Here is a 15,437-nt window from a genome sequence, read left to right on the forward strand (position 1 = left end):
AATCACTTGTTAGAATGATTCAACACCTGATCTCTAGTTAGCACCTTTCTTCTTGATATTATATATCCTCTTTACTAATTTTATCTTGATCCTTTTGATCAAATATATTCATTATAATCCTCTCACTAATTATCTTTGTTTCTCTTAGACTGATTTTTCTTTGCATAATTTTGTCATAGCCACCACAACCACTATGAATTCTCTCTCAACACTTAGCATTTGTCTACTCTTGTAATGATAAAATTCTTAGGGTTTATCTTTCTTAAATAAATATAGGTGTATATGGATTAGGTTAGAGTTAATGGTTGTGGTTGATCCTTATTGCCACCTAATGTTTCCCTTAATCTTAGCATGTATTGCATAGGGATTCATAATATGACTCCATACTTATCTCTTAGAATCATAAATTCATGATTATGTTAGCCAAAATCAGTTTACATAGGAGTTTATGCCATAACAAACAACTATAATAAAAACTATTCACTTGACATCCAAAGGCTTTGATGCTTGGCCTTTGCTATACTTTAAATGTTGTAACTCAGCTTCTATAAAACTCAACACTTGAATCACTCAACATGTATAAACTACTTGACACTCAATTGACTCAGCACATACTATCTTCTTAGCACATACTATTCATATTTCTTGGTTGTACTATGTGGAAACTTATTCTTGAAATGCTTTGATCACTTGGCTCACACTAATTGCTCGGCTCACTCTAATCACTCAACATGCACTATGCACTATAATTTTGCAAGATAATGACTAAGTGTTTTGTCACTACTTTGTCAAAACCAAAATGAGATCAACAATCTCATCCTTTGACATGAGTGTAAAAAACACTTTGTCATGGCATATGCATCCTTATTTTTTGCATAAGTCAAACAATGTATATACGTTGCTTAGCTTCTATATAAAACTCTCAAAATTTGTAAAAAAATTATTTGTAGAAAAAATCTTGTCTATCTTCCATTCCTTATTACTCCCCCTGAGTAAGTACTTTTTTTTTGTGTTTTCTTTAATTATTCCTTCCAAGTAGATATATGCCTGACAGAAATTTTAATCCAAAATTTTATAATCCCCATTTTTTGACAGTTATGTTAATTGGGTGGTACATTGACAATGTATTTATCAAAAAATGGTTTGTGTATCTCCATTATTATATTCAATACTACATCCTAATTTCTTGTTGTTGCATCTAGGGATTGATATTAAATGTCTAGTGGGAAGCAAGGTCAACTAAGCCTTCATGTGTAGAAAGATGTGAATTTTTCTTCAACAGTGTCTCTGCATAGGCTAGTTCCTTGTGTAGTACTTCCATATGAGGTGTCAACATGGATTGTATACTGATCAGAGCAGATAGAATATTTGAATGCTATACTTGTAGCTTGACAAGCCTACTCTAAGATAATAGTAACCTCTAAAAAATGTAACTAACTATTACCTAGAGATTGTTGTAGTGTGGTACCTGTGAATTGTAAATTTCCTTGCAGGTGGTCAATAGCCCATTGAGAATCTTTAGTAAATATCTCAACATCACATAACTTTGTGTATAGAGAGAAAATATTCTCTAACACCTTCTTTACATTTTCCATTTTGGTTGCAAGATCAAACTATATGAGTGCAATAGCACTAGATATCTTCTCCAAAACATTGGTATGAAACTTCCTTTAAGACCACTCTAATAATTTGACATTTGTGTCTGGGTCTTCATCCTTAATCTTGTCCATAATATTGAAAAGTTTCTCTATAATAGGATTATCTTTAGTTATTTCTAGGAGGATGAAAGAATCAATGAATATGTCTTTGAATTTATTCAAAGCTTTCTTTTTGTTATGCTCCCTCAAGTTTTCCAAATCAATGTACTCTTGGTTACTGCATCTTCTATTTTCTTCTTTAAAATGTGGAATGCTTGGTATTTCAAGAGAAAATTTCCTTTTGTGCTTCTCCATTTCCTTAGAAATCATTTTCTTATCAAATTCAAGCATCACTTAGCTAAAGTGGTTTCCATAATTTGTCTTTCAGTATTTAAACTAAATTGCCACTTTTGGTCAAATATATCATATAAAATATTTGGTAATGATTTGGAAATCTTGAGAGGAGTGGTCTTAAAAGTCACCTTCATGTCATATATAGCCTCCTATATATTATTCTTCTCTACACTTCCTATCTTATCAAAATCAACATGTGTGAAACCTAAAAAATCTGCATTGGTCTTAATATTTTAACAAAAGTTATTAATGTCAGAAGAGGGATTGTGGCTTACCACTTTGAATTGACTCAAGTCATCAAACTCTCTCTTCTCCTCATTTGAATGTTCTTATGGCTTATACTTCTTCCTCAAACTCTTGAAAGTCTTTTGAGCAGGCTGGCTCAAATCTGTTGTGACATTTGCTCTTTTCCCTTTAGTATTTTCAACTTCTTTAGCCTATGCAGTGGTTGTCCTAGTGGTTGACCTCATTAAAGATATAGCTAGATTTTGAGGAGAATGCTTCAAAGTCTTCATTCATTTCTCCACTACCTATTTCTTTGCTTTCCTCTTCTTCTTGGCAACCTTAGGTACTTCCTTGGCTTCTTCTCCCTCAACACCTTCTACATCAGCATCTTCACCAAAACCTTGCATAAGTTCTAAAGGTCCTTGACCTTGTGCTTCTTCTTCTTCTGCTTCCTTGCCACCTTTACCAAAATTCTCTTTAATCTTATTTACTATCTTGTTCTTGTTTCTGATTACTGAGGCAATTTGTAAATTTATTGTTATTCTTCATTTAGCCTCATCATAGTTTCCAAAGGATATGGTATCCTTATCAATTTCCTTGGCCAATAGAGCTATGATGGTTACAGAGGCTTCATCCATATTGATTTCATATGGAAAATGTTTTAACTACCTAACCCTAGGTATTTCTAGTTGCACATATGTGTAATCTACATCAAGTAGGAAACACACATCATTGTAATGTTGTTCCACTAATGATACAAGTATCATCTGTTGGAAATATAGATGGAGTAACTGAGAGGGGGGGTGAATCAGTTACCACAAAAAATAAATCCACAGATCCCTTAGATGTCTTATAAAACTAGTTACTATTGTCACTCGGTAGATGTAGTGTATGTTAACTTATTACTAATCTTTAAGCATTCACAGTGATTAACATGCAACCATAAAAAAAATAACATGAACACATGAGACACCAGATTTAACATGAAAACCCAATATGGGAAAAACCACCAAGTAACTAGCTACTAATTTTCATTCTTCTGAAGTGAGCCTTGTTAGGAGCCAACCCTGTTAAAGGTTACTAAACACACTATTAGGTGTGACCCTGTTAGAGGATTTAATCACCCTACTAGGAGTGGCCTTGCTAGAGGACTTTAGAAAAATTCAAAAGAATTGTCACCTTGTTAGAGGATTTACAAAATGGTTGATAGACCAACTCTATTAAGAGATTTAGGAATCATTGCTACAATTGTGAGAAAGTAACAATGACCTGACCTAAATGAGATGCAACTAAATTTGTTGATACAGATCTATATTTTGCTTTACTAGATCCTCTTTTAATCGAATACAACTTTGTTGCTCCTCAAGGATATCTGATCCTTCTTCAAAATTTTCTCACACTTTCCTCTTCACATAATCAACATACTTGCATGCTCGCTCATTACAACTTAGAATTCACAACTTGACCTTTTATTTATACCTTACAAATTCTCAAGTTAGCTCATTTACAAGTTACATTGACCAATAATCATTACCTCAATCAACTACAATTATTACATAAACCAATTAAGCTTTATTTCCTAAAATAATGAAATCCTTCATTGGTCGACCTACTTAGTAAACACTGTTCTAGAAATGATTTCCAATGTTAGCCAAATGAAGCTCGATGAACACTATGAACTCTACAAAATCCTTTGGAGACAAAGTGAACTTGGTAAATACTGACTTTCCTTTGATAACCTTGTGAGCTTGGTTACCACTAATTTTTGCCACAAAATCCTTCGATGCCCGAGTGAGCTGAATATACACTATTTCCATAGAATAATTTTTAGGAATGCTTGGTAGACTTTGGAATTTTCTTTGCTAACCAACTAAGCTCAATAGACTCTATAATTTTCTTTGCTAACCAGCTAAGCTTGATAGACTTTGTCTGCTGATTAATATGACATTTGTGTAACATCAAAGACAACACAAAATTGAACAATTGTATCCAAAAATCTCCCTCTTTGGCATTGATGGAAACACAACATGCTATATCACAATGAAATTTGAGAACAAGTCTTTTTCTGATAGAACAATTCTCCCGCTTAGATTTTATGCCACAAACTTCTCTAATGCAGTAATCTCCCTCTATGAAGGAATTACATAGCTTCTTTTCAAACAACAAACTCTCCCTCAAAAAAATTCAAATTTTAGAAAGCTATGAAAGTAAACTCTCCCTCTTTGACAACACATGCCAAAGACAAAACATACCATATGAGTAGCAATGTACCTTAAGTACTGATTCATATGCAATGTTCTCATGACTATGCTACATCAACTAATAGATTTTCAACTTGGTTCCTATTGATGCATCACTAAAAATTTATTTTAGTGAGCTTCAGATAGGGGAATGACCCCTAAATTACCTCTTACATACAAGAATGCATCTTTAGGTAATGTCTTGGTGAATATGTTAGCGATTTCTTCTTTTGTATGGATATATTCCAATCTGATCTCCTTATCCTGCACCAATTCTCTAACAAAGTGATACTTTATTGCAATGTTCTTGGTTTTGGAATGCATGTCTGGATTCTTTGATATGTTGATTACACTTGTATTATCACAAAACATAACAACTAGGTCTTTGATCTCAACCTTCATGCCTTCCAATAACTGCTTAAACCAAACAATATTAGAATAGTTTACTGCTCCTGCAACATACTCTACTTCTACTGTAGATTGGGATGTACAATTTTTCTTTTTACTTGTCCAAGAAACCAACCTCTTTCCAAGAAAGAATGCTTCACCACTTGTACTCTTTCTATCATCAATGTTTCTTGCCCAATCAGCATTAGGAAACACTTTCAAGTCCAAATTTCCTCCAAATTTGTACCACAATCCATAATCTTTTGTGCCTTTCAAGTATCTCAAGATCCTTTTGATTGTCATCGTGTGATTTTCTCTTGGTTTTTCTGAAAATCTTGCTACTATACCAACTACAAGACCAAAATCAAGCCTTGTATGAACTACATACTATAACTTTCCAATCATTGATCTATATAAGGTCTGATCTACCACTTTTGATTCATCATCCTTGGTAAGCTTTAGTCTAGTACACATGGGAGTTCCAACTAGTTTACAATCTTCCATACCAAATTTCTCTAGTATCTCCTTGATGTATTTAGATTGAGTGATGTAGATACCATTCTCGCTCTACTGAATTTGAAGACCAAAAAAGAATTTGATCTCTCCAAACATAGAAATTTCAAATTCCTTGTTCATTTGTTCTAAAAATTCTTTGCATAGATCATCATCAGGTTTCTTTATACTAGGAATGCCTCTTACTTTGTTGAATTTTCTTATTTTCACTAGGTTATCAAAATTCACATGACATAACCTTATCTGCCATAGCCAACTTTCTTCAACTTGAGCAATAAAACATGAGCACTCAACAAGTTCAAGATAAAACAAGTTATATTTTGTTTGTATGCTTGATCCAATCAGCTTTCCTTTGTCATCCAATAGTCTTGCTTTTCCATGCATGAATTCCACCTTGAATCCAATATTGATTAGTTGTGCCACACTCAGTAGATTGTGTTTTAGTCCTTCAACCTAATAGGCATTATCATATACAAGCTCTTTGGTTAATGAGATTCCTCCTCTTCCTTTTATGAAACAAGTTTTATTATTACCAAATCTCACAGTGCCACCATTATAATCTTCAAATTGTTTAAACTTTGTTTTGTCACCAGTCATATGATGAGAACAACCATTGCCTATGATCCATGTATCATTTTTGCTCACATGAGAGATAAGTGCCATCTTATCTTCCTCATTATTATCAGATTCATCTTTCACAACAATGTAAACAATTTCATCTTCACTATTATTAGAATCCTTAGAATCCTTAGCCATGAAACATGTTTTCTTACCTTTGTCATTGAATGGTTTGAATTCTTTGTTGCCATTATACTTGTGACCTTTCTTCTCATCCTTTTTTTTCTTGTTTGGGCACCTAGCACCAATATGACCAATTTCCTCACATGAAAAATAGATTAGAGGAACTTTACCTTTGCATTTTCCTTTGCCTCTAGAATATTTCCTTGCTAGTAGAGCTTCAACCACCTCAAAATCACTGTCAAAACTTTCTTCTGATTCTTCTTCAGTTTTTGACTGAGAATCCTTTATCTTCTTTCCCTTTTCTTTGAGTGAAAGCTTGGCTTCAAATGCTGATTCAATGTTCTTGGAAGCTGGAACATAGTTGTCATAGTTATCTAGCTCAAATGCAATTAATCTCCCTACTATGGCCTCTAAATTTATCTTATTATTTTCTTCACATCTTCTTTCCTAAATTGTAGAAACTCTAATTGTATAAATGGGAAGCAATTTTCTAAGAACTTTACTTACAATTGTTTCCTCCTTGATATCTCCTCTAGAAGCCTTGATTGCACTGACACTTGCTTTGACTCTTTCAACATATTTAGAAATGTTTTCATCCTCTCTCATTTTCATCTAATCAAATTGTCCTCTTAGAATTTCTACTTTGGTTCTCCTCACATTGTTATCACCTCCATAGATATCTTTCAACTTGTTCCACATAGAAAAGGTAGTTTTGCAGTCCTTGATATCATCAAATTCTTCATAGCTTAGGGCTAATACAATGTCTATCATCATGGTGTTATGAGTCTTCTTCTTAGCAATGTCATTGATAGATAATTTACCAGAAGAAGTTGTATATTCTTCATCAAGATATTTTACTCATGTATCTCCAATGGAAGCTAGATGGAGTCTCATGAGACCTTGCCATGCGAAAAAGTTATCCCTATTAAGCCTTGGAATTTCTCTCTTGTAAGACATCCTGATCTTTAGCTTAGGTCCTTGAAATCCTTCCTACAAGCACCAAAAGCTTTGATACCAATTGTTGGAAATATAGATGGAGTAACTGAGAGGGGGGGGGGGGTGTGAATCAGTTACCACAAAAAATAAATCCATAGATCCCTTATATGTCTTATAAAACTAGTTACTACTGTCACTTGGTAGATGCAATGTATGTTAACTTATTACTAATCTTTAAGCATTCATAGTGATTAACATGCAACCATAAAAAAAATAACACGAACACATGAGACACCAGATTTAATGTGGAAACCCAATATGAGAAAAACCACCAAGTAACTAGCTATTGATTTTCACTCTTCTGAAGTGAGCTTTGTTAGGATCCAACCTTGTTAAAGGTTACAAAAAACACTATTAGGTGTGACCTTGTTAGAGGATTTAAACACCCTACTAGGAGTGGCCGTGCTAAAGGACTTTAGAACAATTCAATAGAACTATCACCTTGTTAGAGGATTTACGAAATGGTTGTTAGACCAACTCTATTAAGAGATTTAGGAATCACTGCTACAATGGCGAGAAAGTAACAATGACTTGACCTGAATGAGATGCAACTAAATTTGTTGATACAGATCTTTGTTCTACTTTACTAGATCCTCTTCTAATTGAATACAACTTTGCTACTCCTCAAGGATATATGATCCTTCTTCAAAATTTTCTCACTTTCCTCTTCACATAATCAACACACTTGCATGCTCGCTCATTACACTTTAGAATTCACATCTTGACCTTTTATTTATACCTTACAAATTGTCAAGTTGGCTCATTTACAAGTTACATTTACCAATAATCATTACCTCAGTTGGCTACAATTATTACATAAAATAATTAAGCTTTATTTCCTAAAAAATTTAAACCCTTCATTGGCTGACCCTGCTTGGTAAACACTATTTGAAAAATGATTTCCAGTGTTAACCAATAGAAGCTCGGTGAACACTGTAAACTCTACAAAATCCTTTGGAGATGGAGTGAACTTGGTAAACACTAACTTTCCTTCGATAACCTTGTGATCTAGGTTACCACTGACTTCTGCCACTAAATCCTTTGACACTCGAGTGAGCTTGGTAGACACTATTTCCACAGAGTAATTTCTAGGAACACTCGGTAGACTTTGAAATTTGCTTTGCTGACCAACTGAGCTCGATAGACTCTGTAATTTTCTTTGCTGACCAATTGAGCTTAGTAGACTCTATCTGCTAACTGATATGACATTTTTGTAACATCAAAGACAACACACAATTGAAAAATTGTGTGCAACATCATTAATCATTGGTTTATGGATTTCTTGAAATCCTCAAAATAACTAGTCATTTCTAACTCAAAATTATCTTCAAGTTGCTCAATGAGCTCTACTATTCGCTATGTTACTAACCTATTTGTCTTCTAAGAAAATTTACCAAAAGTGGGGAATGTATTTTTCACATAGAAAAATATACAAACAATCAAAGATCCAAACTTACAATATGCACTTTTGGCCTTCTTGATGGCTTCTAGATTTTTTGACAATTATTGAAGTTGCAACTTGGCTAGGTCATATGAATGGTCTCTCTTTACAATCATATAACCAAGATCAAACACCATACAAGAAACACAATTTAGTTGGCTTTACTGAAATAGTTTGTGAGCTATCACTCTAACTACAAAGGGGTCTGAAATTGTATCAATTGACATCAGTCTCTTATTCCATACGACACCTGTGTTCTTCTCAATAACCTCATTTGCATCACTTTACATTCTCTTTAGTTTATCTAGGGTAGGGTACCCAGATACTCTATGCACAATCCTTTTTATAATCCTAATTGGTCCATCCTCTAACCAAATTTGATTATCATGTATATGACTAAACACAATTCTATTCCAATCATTTTTAAAACCTTGAGGAAAGTCTAATGAATGGGTCAACCTTTTCACTCAGCAATCTTATTTTCCTCCTTCAAAAATCCATTATTACTTAACTTCTTGTGGTTTTATCTAATCTCCATGTCTCCAACTTCTCAAATATATTTAGTGTAGCAACATCTCACATTCTAAACCTTTAAGACCTTTGGTGGTATCTTGGATAACACACCATACAAATCTCCCTTGTATGCAATCTTAATAATAGCTCAGAATGGGAGCTGTCTCACATCATTACTAATTAACTAAACATTCAAAAATTTCCTCCCCTATTTTCTAATTGTTGTAGAGGAGCTAGTTGCCATTTTGACTTCCTAGGTTTTGCAAAAAACAAAACAATGTAACTCGACACAAGCTAAATACCTCTCAAATCTAATGAATGATGTCGAGTATTGGTTGAATCTAGTTTTCCAACATTTGAAACTCCATTTGAAATTTTTCTTTGTGCTCTTCATGCTATTCAAACTTTGGTAGGTGAAAATGAGTCAAAAATAAATTATATAACTCTTCAAATTTGACATTAATTGCTCAGTGCTTACACAACAATATCTACATTACTTGGCAAAAAATGCAATTCCTTTCATGCTCAGAAGTAACATAGAAAACAAAGAAATGATAGATTTTCTCTTGGTTCTAATCACTTCATTGCATCTTAATTCATGCTAATATGATCTTTTCATATCTTAGATATATTTGGAACTAATGCATAATGTAACTTTTCAAATGTTAGTTCCACACATACTTTTGATAACCTAGTTGGGGTTGATGTGATCACCTAATCCATTGGATGTGTTGCAATCTTCCTTATTTTTCCATGTCTTATTCATCTATATCTTCACATTTTCAGCATCAACCTTTCCTTTGCCTTTGCTACCTTCATTACTCGGTGCAAGTGACTAAGTTGGATAGTTTCTGCTGACATGACCAGTCGTAAGACAACTAAAGGATACAATCTCATTCAATCATCTATTTTAGTTACCTCTGAAGTGTGTCCTTATGCAATTGACAACTATACCTTGTGTTGTAATTCTAATCATAAGAGTTTCCATTGTAGTGTACCTTTGTCTATTTTTTTGATGTACACTTGGATTTTGATCTATATTCATATGCCTTGTGTCCATACTTTTGATAGCTATAATAATAAGCTTCAAATCTCTGAGTATTGGTGGTCTTGGTCCTCCATTCATGTGTTTGATGTCCTTGCTTCTTGTAGTTGTGATAGTTTCCCTTGAATTTCTTCTTAGGTTTCTTATTTCCAATGTTGCTTCTACAGATATTTTCTATACGACCCAATTTTCCACAGTGATGACAAGTGAGCTAGATTATTCTCCTTGTTTAGTAGAAGAATATCCCAAACTAGTAGTGTCATTCTCTGGCCTTGGTGCTTCCATCAGTTTTTAAAAGTGCTTGATGGCTTCACTATGCTTGTTAATATTTTCCTTCTCATCCTTCATTTCATTCTGTAGTAGGGTATTTTATGTTTCCAAAGTTGTAATCTCAATGCCTTTCCTATTTAGTTCTTGATTTGCAATCATCAGTTGATTCAATGTATCCAATTGCATGTTTGTAAGATTTTGCACATTTGATGTCTTCTCTTCAAGTCTATTAGCTAATAGTCTTTTGTATTCTTCAATTATGGCTTTGTCTTCTTCAACTTTCTTTTTAGTTCAATTGTCTCACATAATAATATTGATAAAACTTTTTGTTCTATTTTTAGGTTCCTAACTTCTTCACTTAGGACATTATTCCTTTCCATCAGATCTACTATTGTTGCATCAAACTCTTCTGAGTTTCCATCCTTAAATAATCTAGTAGTTTCTATTTCTTGATATTAATTTTCATCTTGTTGAATAGCTATCTCTTTTCTTCTATTTAATGAATCATGCAGTTCATCTCTTGCCTCCTTGAGTTGATGTAGGGCAAGTTGTATTTCAATCTTCTAGTCCTTAATAGTCTTTCCCAACTTGTAGACTTCCATCTTCAAGATCCTACCTCCAAAGCTATAAAACTTTCATTTCTAGAGAACATAGCTCTAATACCAATTGTTGGAAATTACAATGGAAAAGTAAGTTTTTTTTTTTTTTTTGTGGGGGGGGAGGGGGGGATTGTGGGTGAATGAACACTTAAAAATTTTTCCTCCAAAATATATCACCAACATCCATCTCATAACTTAACATATAAACTGAAATTACTTATCATGCATCACATGCATAGCATAAAGTAAATAACACACAACATAATAAATTGGTTACCTAGAGACCCTCTAATGAGAAGGTAAAACTAGGGTGGGGATGATACCCACAAATCTTCACTACTATAGTTGTAGAGTGTGGCCAATTATGGCTACAAAGTATTTGATCATAAGCTATGATCTACCCCATGATGGGTTTGTGCTATTAAAGGATTACAAAGACTATTAGGTCTTACCTTGCTAAAGGATTTCAACTCACAATTAAGTAAGCACTTGGTTAAGAGATTTATAACAGCTTGTTAGGACTACTCAATTAATAAATTTACTCTATATCACTTGTTAGAATGATTCAACACCTAATCTTTAGTTATAATCACTTATAACTTAATTTCATCATATATTAACCACAAATATTTATTGGATTGTTGTTATTAAACTAATCTAGGTTAAATACTTCTAGATGTATGCAATTATTGATTTACTTAGATCAAATTTTAAGGGACCATTTATAATTATATTTTAAAAAATTTAATCAAATTAAACACATTTGAGTAATAAATAATCACCAGTTTCATAGTAAGTGTTGGAACTCAAAACCATCTTCTCGATTTGGCTACCATTCCAAGCTTTGGAGCCCTTTAAAGTGCATTTAATGTATGTGTACCTAGCTATCCTTTTGAGGCCAAAGAGGTGTTTAATGTTTCTAACACCTTGCATTATCATATACACTTGACCCATGAAAATAAATTTCCATTCTGAGTCATTCTGTGAAGTTTTGTTTTGAGCAATGTCCAAACCTACATTTTTGCCTAAGTGTCAAATAGTGACAAGAGGCCTTGTTTACATTTGAATATCTCACACCTTGTAATGTTTCATGAATCACCACTCTAGGAGTGTTTAATATCCATATCAGAGAACCTATTCAAATTTCAAGTCATTTGACATGTTTTGACTAGGTTTTGAATCCCTCAAAGTTGTTTATTTATTATTGTCATGCTAATGCTAATTGTTCAAAATTCTGAGACACCCTATTGTTAGAAATAGTATTTGACCAGTATAACTAGGTGTGGGGGGTGGGTGCATTGAATTAGTTATGTAGAAATCTAAAATATTAAACTTCTTAAACAATTCTTAATCATTCAACCAAAGCAAACAACAACCATAAAGAAATGCGCCACACACAATTACACCAGATATGTTGACTAAGGAAACCCTTGATCAGAGAGAAAACCCCAATGGGAATGATGCCTACAAGATAATGTACTAATCTAAATATTCCTTGTTAAAGGATGGACCATATTAGGATTTGATTATAATGCTTAGTACAAAGAGTCCCTATTACGAGACATTGAATCCCTATTAGGACATTCCAACCTTGTTAGGAGTTGTAGAAGGCATCTAAACCCATTATCCAAATAGCTTTAGGATTAGATCAATGAACCCACTATCCAATTGACCTTATTACTATTCCTTTTAGAATAATAGATGTGTGATAGTCTTTTGGTTCTTCCTCTATCTAGTACATCAGACTACTTCGCCTTCAAATCATGCAATCAGATCTGGAACTATGTATCCATCGATAATAACCCTTGAGGTCACTTACACGCATTAGTAGATTGCTCTGCTCCTCTAATTCACAATTTTCAAGTCTTCTCTACTTCTCAATCTCAATGATGATAATTAAAACTTGTAAAACATCTTTCCTTTATACCACACTGAATATTAATTCCTTGAGTCGGCTCCATACTTTATTATAAGTTAATTAAATGTAATACATATCGATTAAATGTTGTTGGCCCATAGTTATATAAAAACTTTGATATGTGCAACTTTTGTACCTACACACTCACTAACATCATCAATAATCAGTGTACTACCTCTAGTTAACTGCACAACCCTTCATTCCAAACATAATATGCTATATCAATCATACAATAGAAACTATTTTCCTAATGCTCTATTTCCCTATGATTTTTTGTAAAGAATTAATATCTTCTGTATGCTATTAATTTAGGTTCTGTGCACTTACCCATATGTCAAATACATGTTGTAGTATATGCTAGTAACTATGCATAGGTAGATACACGATAGGATGTCTTAAATGCATAAGTCTCAGTTTGTTGCTCTGTCAATGTTTTGCAAACTTATTACTATGTTGTCATCAATGACAAACACAGTCATAACACTGTTATGTAATGCTCCCTCATAGCATCAGCATTCATGCTAACAATCTCCCCCTTTGGCATTGATGGCAACATAGCTGAAAAATATCTAGTTCCAAAAATACCAACAAGTTTCTTCATCACTCAAATCTTGCTTCATGCAAATCCTTTATTGCAATAGTTCTCCCCCATAGTACAAACTTTGTCTAATTTTTTTCATGTCACTCTCTCTCCCCCATTGACAGTAATGTCAAAGGTAGTACAAAAAATTGAACATTCAACAATCTAATATCACAACCACATGCCAGTCTGTTGTATATAATTCTATAAACAACACAAATGTCTAAAGAAACTATTGTACACCAATTATTATTCACCAAGTGTCCTTGATGACTCTATTAATCATAGATAGTCCCTCATAGAGGAACCATCAACATTCAGTCTAGTCCAACAATGGTGCTACATACCCTAGACTGATGCACTTTTGCATCTTCTACTTTGAGCTAGGTAAGGGCATAACCCCAAGCATACCTCTCAGGTACTCAAATGTATCTTTTGGTAATGTTTTTGTGAAAATGTCTAGAATCTATTCCTTAGTATTAATGTACTCTAATCTAATTTATTTTTCTATGACTTTCTCTTTCAACACATGATACTTTATTGTTATGTGCTTAGTTTTGGACTGCAAAATAGGATTCTTGGACATATTAACAATACTTGTGTTATCATAGTAAATAATAATAGGTTCTATGAATATAATTCCAATATCCTTCATCATCTGCTTCATCCATATGACTTGATACAATTGTTTGCTACTACAACATATTCTACTCCTACAGTACTATATGAGGTACAATCTTGCTTCTTATTGAGCCAAGAAACTAGTCTTCCTCCAAGGAAAAATGCTCCTCCACTAGTGCTTTTTCTATCATCCCTATCTCTAGCCCAATCATTATCTGTATAAGTACAAAGAGTAAAGTCATTGCTTCTATCATACCAAATGTCATAACTTGATGTTCCTTTTAGATATCTAAATATCCTCTTTACTGCTACATAGTGATATTCTTTAGGATCAGCTTGAAATATTGCCACCATTCCAACTGCATTAGCTATATCTGGTCTTCTATGAGTTAGATACTACAATCCTCTAATTATGGATCTATACTTCTTTTGTTCAACAATAGGGGTCTCATATTTTCTTGATAACTTATGACCAGTTACCATTGGAGTTTCAATAGGTTTACAATTTTCTAAACCAAATCTTTTCAGCAAATATTTTAAGTACTTGGTATGAGAGATAAAGATACCTTCTTTGTTCTAAACAATTTGTAGTCCTAAGAAAAATTTCATTTCTCCTATCATGCTCATCTCAAACTCATTCTTCATGTCTTCTAAGAATTTGATACTGGCTTCATCATTTCCACCAAAAATGATGTCATCAACAAATACAATGATTATTAGCAAATTATTTCCTATTTTATTCAAGTACAAGTTACTATCTATTTTTCCTTTAGGAAATCCAAGCTTTGCTAAGTATTTTTCCAACCTTGCATACCAGGTTCTTGGTGTGTGCTTTAGTCCATATAATGCTTTCTTTTGTCTACAAACCATGTCCTTCTCTTCTGTTAAAGGAAAGCCCTCTGGTTGTTCAATGTATACTTCTTCTTCCAATTCTCCATTCAAGAATGTTGTCTTAATATCCATCTGATCTACCTTAAAATTATTATTTGCCACATGCCAGGAACATTCTGACTACTTCCATCCTTGCTACAAGTGTATATGTTTCTTCGTAATCAATTTCTTCTTGCCCAGAGTAGCCTTTACATACAATTCTTGCTTTGTTTCTTATCACTTCTCCCTGTTCATTCATTTTATTTTTGAATACCCATTTTGTGCCAATCACATTTTTATCCTTAGGTCTAGGAACTAATTCCCATGTGTCATTTTTTATTATCTACTAGAGTTCTTCCTTCATTGCTTGTATCCAATGATCATCTTTGATTGCTTCATTTGCACTTCTTAATTCTACTTGAGATATCAGACATAGTTATTCATTAATTTTTCTCCTTGTCATTACTCCCTTTTCTTTACTTCCTAT

This window comes from Cupressus sempervirens, chromosome 9 (assembly GCF_028749045.1).
Source record: "Cupressus sempervirens isolate cs-2001-9-10 chromosome 9, ASM2874904v1, whole genome shotgun sequence".
Lineage (NCBI taxonomy): Eukaryota > Viridiplantae > Streptophyta > Pinopsida > Cupressales > Cupressaceae > Cupressus > Cupressus sempervirens.